This window comes from Hippocampus comes, unplaced genomic scaffold (assembly GCF_001891065.2).
Source record: "Hippocampus comes isolate QL1 unplaced genomic scaffold, H_comes_QL1_v1.1 scaffold186, whole genome shotgun sequence".
Classification (NCBI taxonomy): domain Eukaryota; kingdom Metazoa; phylum Chordata; class Actinopteri; order Syngnathiformes; family Syngnathidae; genus Hippocampus; species Hippocampus comes.
Window position 1 is genome coordinate 52,147 of NW_017806236.1, and position 5,281 is coordinate 57,427.

A 5,281-nucleotide genomic window follows, 5' to 3' on the forward strand; every position below is an offset into this window, starting at 1 on the left:
GGTTCAGCACAACCTTCAAAAGCCCAAAACAGTTTCCCCCGTGCATGTGTCAAAACTAAATTCCTTATAAATAGTGCGCCGCTCCAAAATGTATCATCGCTTCAGCACTGCAAGTCAATGTGCTTATACGTTTTATCAGTCTAGCAGACAGAGTATTGTAGTTGACAAAATATAGTGATGTATAAAATTGAGTAGAATAAAAAAGATCCTGGTAAAATTAAAAAAAAAATGAAAATAAACAAAACACTGGCGACACCAGCAAAAGCAGCACGAAAACAAAACAAAACCATACTGGTCTATGCTGTTCCTTTTTTTTGCAGGGTTCGCAGTAAGAGCAGCCTCCAATGAATAGATAGATAGATAGATAGATAGATAGATAGATAGATAGATAGATAGATAGATAGATAGATCTCTCCTCTGACTATTAACACTGTTGTACAATCTCAAAATGACTTATGTGGAAAAGGCCATTCAAATTTGACAGCTATGGTATGTTACAAATTAAGCACAGCACACTATTGTGCTCGATTGGCTCATTTAATTGTATGTATGATTGGAGACTTTTACACATCAACTGCGGAACGTGTTTCGATGGCTCCTGTGGAACGCTCTTCCAGTTGAATACACTTATCATCTAAAACACTTGACTGAGGTTTGACTTTGTAAATCTTCCAAAACACACACATCTGGAGGAGGGAACGCATGTACAAAACTTGATACGGTCACCACGATTTATGTTTGACCAGGAAAAAAAAAAAATCATTTGGATTTACCGCAGATAAGATATGTTTTCTAATAAAAACCATAAAACACCATTCTTCTATGTAGTTTGATGATTTAGAACACATCTGCGGGGCCTCCGCATCTTACATCAACAGGAGTGTTTTGCGTTAAGGCCTGGCGAGGAGGGGAGGACTTGAGGGAATGATCCATTTCTCTCGCTCTTATCAGCTGCACCCCCACCCCCGTAACAATGCCACTGTGTGCAGCCCCCGCAGCCTGGGCGCCCACCTCCCCTTTGCCACATGTGAGATGCTGTTGTGTTGTCTTGTCCCCCCCACAGCTGGAGCATCTCCCTCTTCCCCCCCTTTCACGCCCCCCCGCCCCTCCTGTGCTTTTCCTCCATTCAAGGCAAACAACGCCTCCCTTCTTGCGGGCCACACTATGCAGATTGTTTGAGAGGACAAGCAAGACAGAGAGCCAGATAGATGCTGAGGGGGGACAATGAAACAGCTGGCCATGTTAAGGCAGTTCATTTCGCTCCCCTATATCTCTTATCGCTCTTTTTATAATCATGGATGGTATGCTCATGCGTGACTTGGAGCTGCTTGTGAACTCCAAATTACTTTGGGTCAATATCACGATGAAGTGGTTTTGGGCTCCTCATTTGAATTACGGCATCATCACGAAAACGAAGCGGAATAATGAAACTCTGGGCTCACTTGAATTAGAAGCGCTCAATCATTTGCATATGCACCAGTACAATGACAGGTCCGCTAAAATGTGTTTCATTCATTTTATACTTTTATTACTGTACTATGTTCTGATTTATTTGTTGGCTGTATGGGATTTTGATGTCACACAAACTTTATTGCTTGTTACAGTTCATGTACAGTGGCTAAATGATCACATTTTTAATAGTGTTTATTGTACACAACAGTGGTTGTTGAACTTTTTAGTCTCACCTCCTATTATTATTTTATTCTGATGCTATATTTTTAGGAACAGTTTTTTTTCTGTTGCAATACAACTGCACCTCAGTGCACAAAGCAAGCTTGCTTGTATGAGTTTGGAACGGAAGACCCTGTGAACCCTGACCTCAACCCCATCAAACACTTCTAAGATTTTCTTGCGGAAAAATCTTTCCAGAAGAGTGGAAGCTGTTCATAATGGACAAACTTCACACATTCTGTGCGCTGGCCAAGTGTCCCAATACTTGTGCACATAGACTCTAATTCTATTTTTCACTTAAGACATCAATCGCTTGCATTTGGACTTACTTCTTATTCTATTCTCACTTTAAATTTGTATTTGGTTCATGTTTCGGCCATTTGGCGCCGATCATAGTCAGTCCATAGATAACGCGCGTCCTTCTTTATCACAGAAATTGACAATGCGGACTCCATTTAAATCCGTGTAATTAGCATCTCATGGTCTGTTCTTTCCTTTTGAATTCTCTTTTAGAGACTGAGTTTGAATTATTGATCAGAGTGGCATTCATTCGAGTGATACTGTACACCCAAGCGTAATGCTGCCACATCCTCAAGGTTTCCTGCCTGGGTACAGAAGATGGCAGGGCAATATTACACCCGGAGTGGATGCACACAGTCTTCATCGTGTATTATTTTTGTGGGGACACGGATTGCTCATCTGTGTAAAATAGCCACATGAGAGGCTCTGACTGTGTCATAAGTGCATTGAAAAAAATTTTTTAAAAAAGTTTAAAGCAAATTGAGTCATGTATGGGAATTTACAACTTTATTGTAAAGTGACAAATATTTCAGGAAGGTCTGTGATAGTTCATTTTGTTCCCGCAAGATCAAATAAAGAGTTCTGTATCTTATTTCCCCATGCGCATTTGAAATAAATACACACTTCTGTAGCATGCATCCTTCAATAGAGGGTGCAGTTGCTCTGAGAAAGACTGGAGAGGCTTTCAAATGAAGTTTTTAAGTACAGTGCTTGGGTGAAACGATGGAATTCGAGGCCTAAACTTGGTTTATCGGGACTCAACAGCATGCTGAAATTTTAACCCTTTGTCAATGAGCTTCCTACATGTAAAATTAAAAAAAAAAACATTTTTTACACTGCTATAATTTGGCTGTCCAACGCTGTGCCCATTTATGATCAACACTATAATAGCAACTTTGGGATCCTCACGTAAGGAGACAACTACCTGTACACGAATTAAACAAGTGCCCATATTTCCAGCCCCTTTTGCACCTGACATTCGTCAAACAGGCGATTTGTCAGCGCTGACAGCTTCAGTTAATGATCAAACGCCACAGTAATGTTTCCATAGTAACTGGCATAAAAACAAAGCACACAGAGGCCTTGAGCAACAGTCAAGCGCATGGGTCAAACCTTTGTTTGGACATGCTTTCATCAAGCTCTCCCCTTTTACATGGCCCCTCACTGCTGGTATGCACACAATATGTGTTGACATTTCATATTTAAACAACAGTATCATAATAATATAATAAGAAGTAATCCAACTTTTGTTCATAACTTTTATGGGCAGAATGTCTAGGCCCAGCCGAAGCGTTGGGGGTGTCTGGTTTGGTGGTCTCAGTATTATCGCTCTGCTTTTCGCGGATGATGTCGGTCGGTTGATTTCATCAAGCCGCCATTTTCAGATCACGCTGGAGCAGTTTGCAACCAGGCGTGAAGAAGAGTTATAATAGTTTGGGATTTTTCATGATAGTTAATTTGTTTTTGTTTTGATGGGTTTTTAAAATATACTTAAAGTATTTTAATCAATGTAAATATATTACTTTTTATTTTTTCAAAAATGTTTGCATTCATTTTAGTGTTCATTTTAGTTTTTTAATATATGGAGTATTTGTCAAGTGCAAGAATTTTAAAAAAGTAATAAACGACAATTCTGAAATGATCCTTTGACCTTTCTTCTTCTTTGTGGATGAACAGCAATACATTTAAAATGAACGCCAAAAACTCATGTATGATACTCATCAACAAAGGTGAAAAAGGACATTTTCGCTAGAATTATAGTTTTAGTCAGTTTTACAAACATCAGATTTTGTTTTAGTCAGTTTCATTTTTTTCCCCACAAACATTGTGTTTTTATTTTATTTCAGATTTTTTTTTCATTTTCCTTTCAGTAATTTCATTTAGTTTTTTGGTTTTGTTTTGTTTTTTACTACAATGAACTTGGTGTGAATCAACTGCGATGAAAATGATCACCTCCCATGCTGAGGCCACGGTCCTCACTTGGAAAAGAGACATCCTCTCCCAAGAAGACTTTCAGAACTTTACGGTCTTGTTCCCGAGTGAAGGAAGAACAGAGATCAACAGGCGGATTGCTGTGATGATGTAGAATCTGTATCAATCTGTCATAGCGAAGACGGAGTTGAGAGGAAAGGCCATGCTCTCAATGAACCAGTCGATCCACATTCCCACACTAACCTATGACCATGAGCTGTGGGTCTTGACCGAAAGAACCTTGATCTTGTTCCAGTGATTTATATTGGTTTCCTCTTTAGGGTGTCCGGTCTCTCCCTTTGAGATAGTGTCTTGGCAATCAAGAGGATTCAGATGAGGTAGCATGGGTGTGTGGTTCGAAGGGTCCCCGAGACGCCTCATTGGTGAAGTGTTCTGGGCATGTCCCACTGAGAGGAGGCCCCAGCGTAGACCCAGGTCACGCTAAAGACACTTTTGGCTCTATTTTTATAACTGGTGTACCGACTGGTATGTAACTCTCCTCAGAGGTGGGTTAGACCCAATGTTGGTAATTTAGCAGGCAAACACATGCTGCGAGAGGGAGGGCTGCGCCACTGTGGGAGTGGTCACGGCTGATCACTTGGGTTTTTTGAGTTTTTCTTTGTCCTCCTGGCGGTTAAGATCAGGGGATGTTGTTAATATTTGTCAATTGTGAAGCATGTGAAGACGTGTAAGGCTTTTGTGATTAAGGACAATATAAATAAATTTGCCTGGACTTTACTTCAACCATGATCAAGCAAAGCAATGACTTTCATTGAAAGTTGCGCTCTAATTGCACACAAGAGTCTCGACGCGGTTGAAGCACATTTTTGAAGTGGCACTTGGAGATCACGATCATCGATCCAACCGGCTTCTGCGCCACGCCGCAGATGTGCTGTTTACGAAAATAGAGCCCTATGACTCCAGACTGCCTGGAAAGGCTGAACGGAGAGGGAAGTCTGAGCATCCCTGCATAACCTGTTGCCCCTGCGACACACCCCCTGATAAATGGAAGAAAGTGGACGGCTGGATGGATTGAATTTCATGGGCCAAATATTAGAAAGGAGGTTCTAAATGTAGTTTAGGCCAGCAGAGAAAACAACATTGGTCGCCAACCCGTGATGATATAAAGTGTTTTTATCATGTCTATTAGGAAAAAAAATATATTGAAAAACAACCTTTGTATCATGCTTGCTTAATTGTCAATAGGACTTAAATCATGGAAGAGTTCCCGTCAGTTGCATCACACCCAACTCACACAAACAGCGACCATCTCACCCTCACTAAAGCACCAAAGGAGCTCCTCCCCTCACGTATTGAATTACCTGGGAGGCATCTGTCA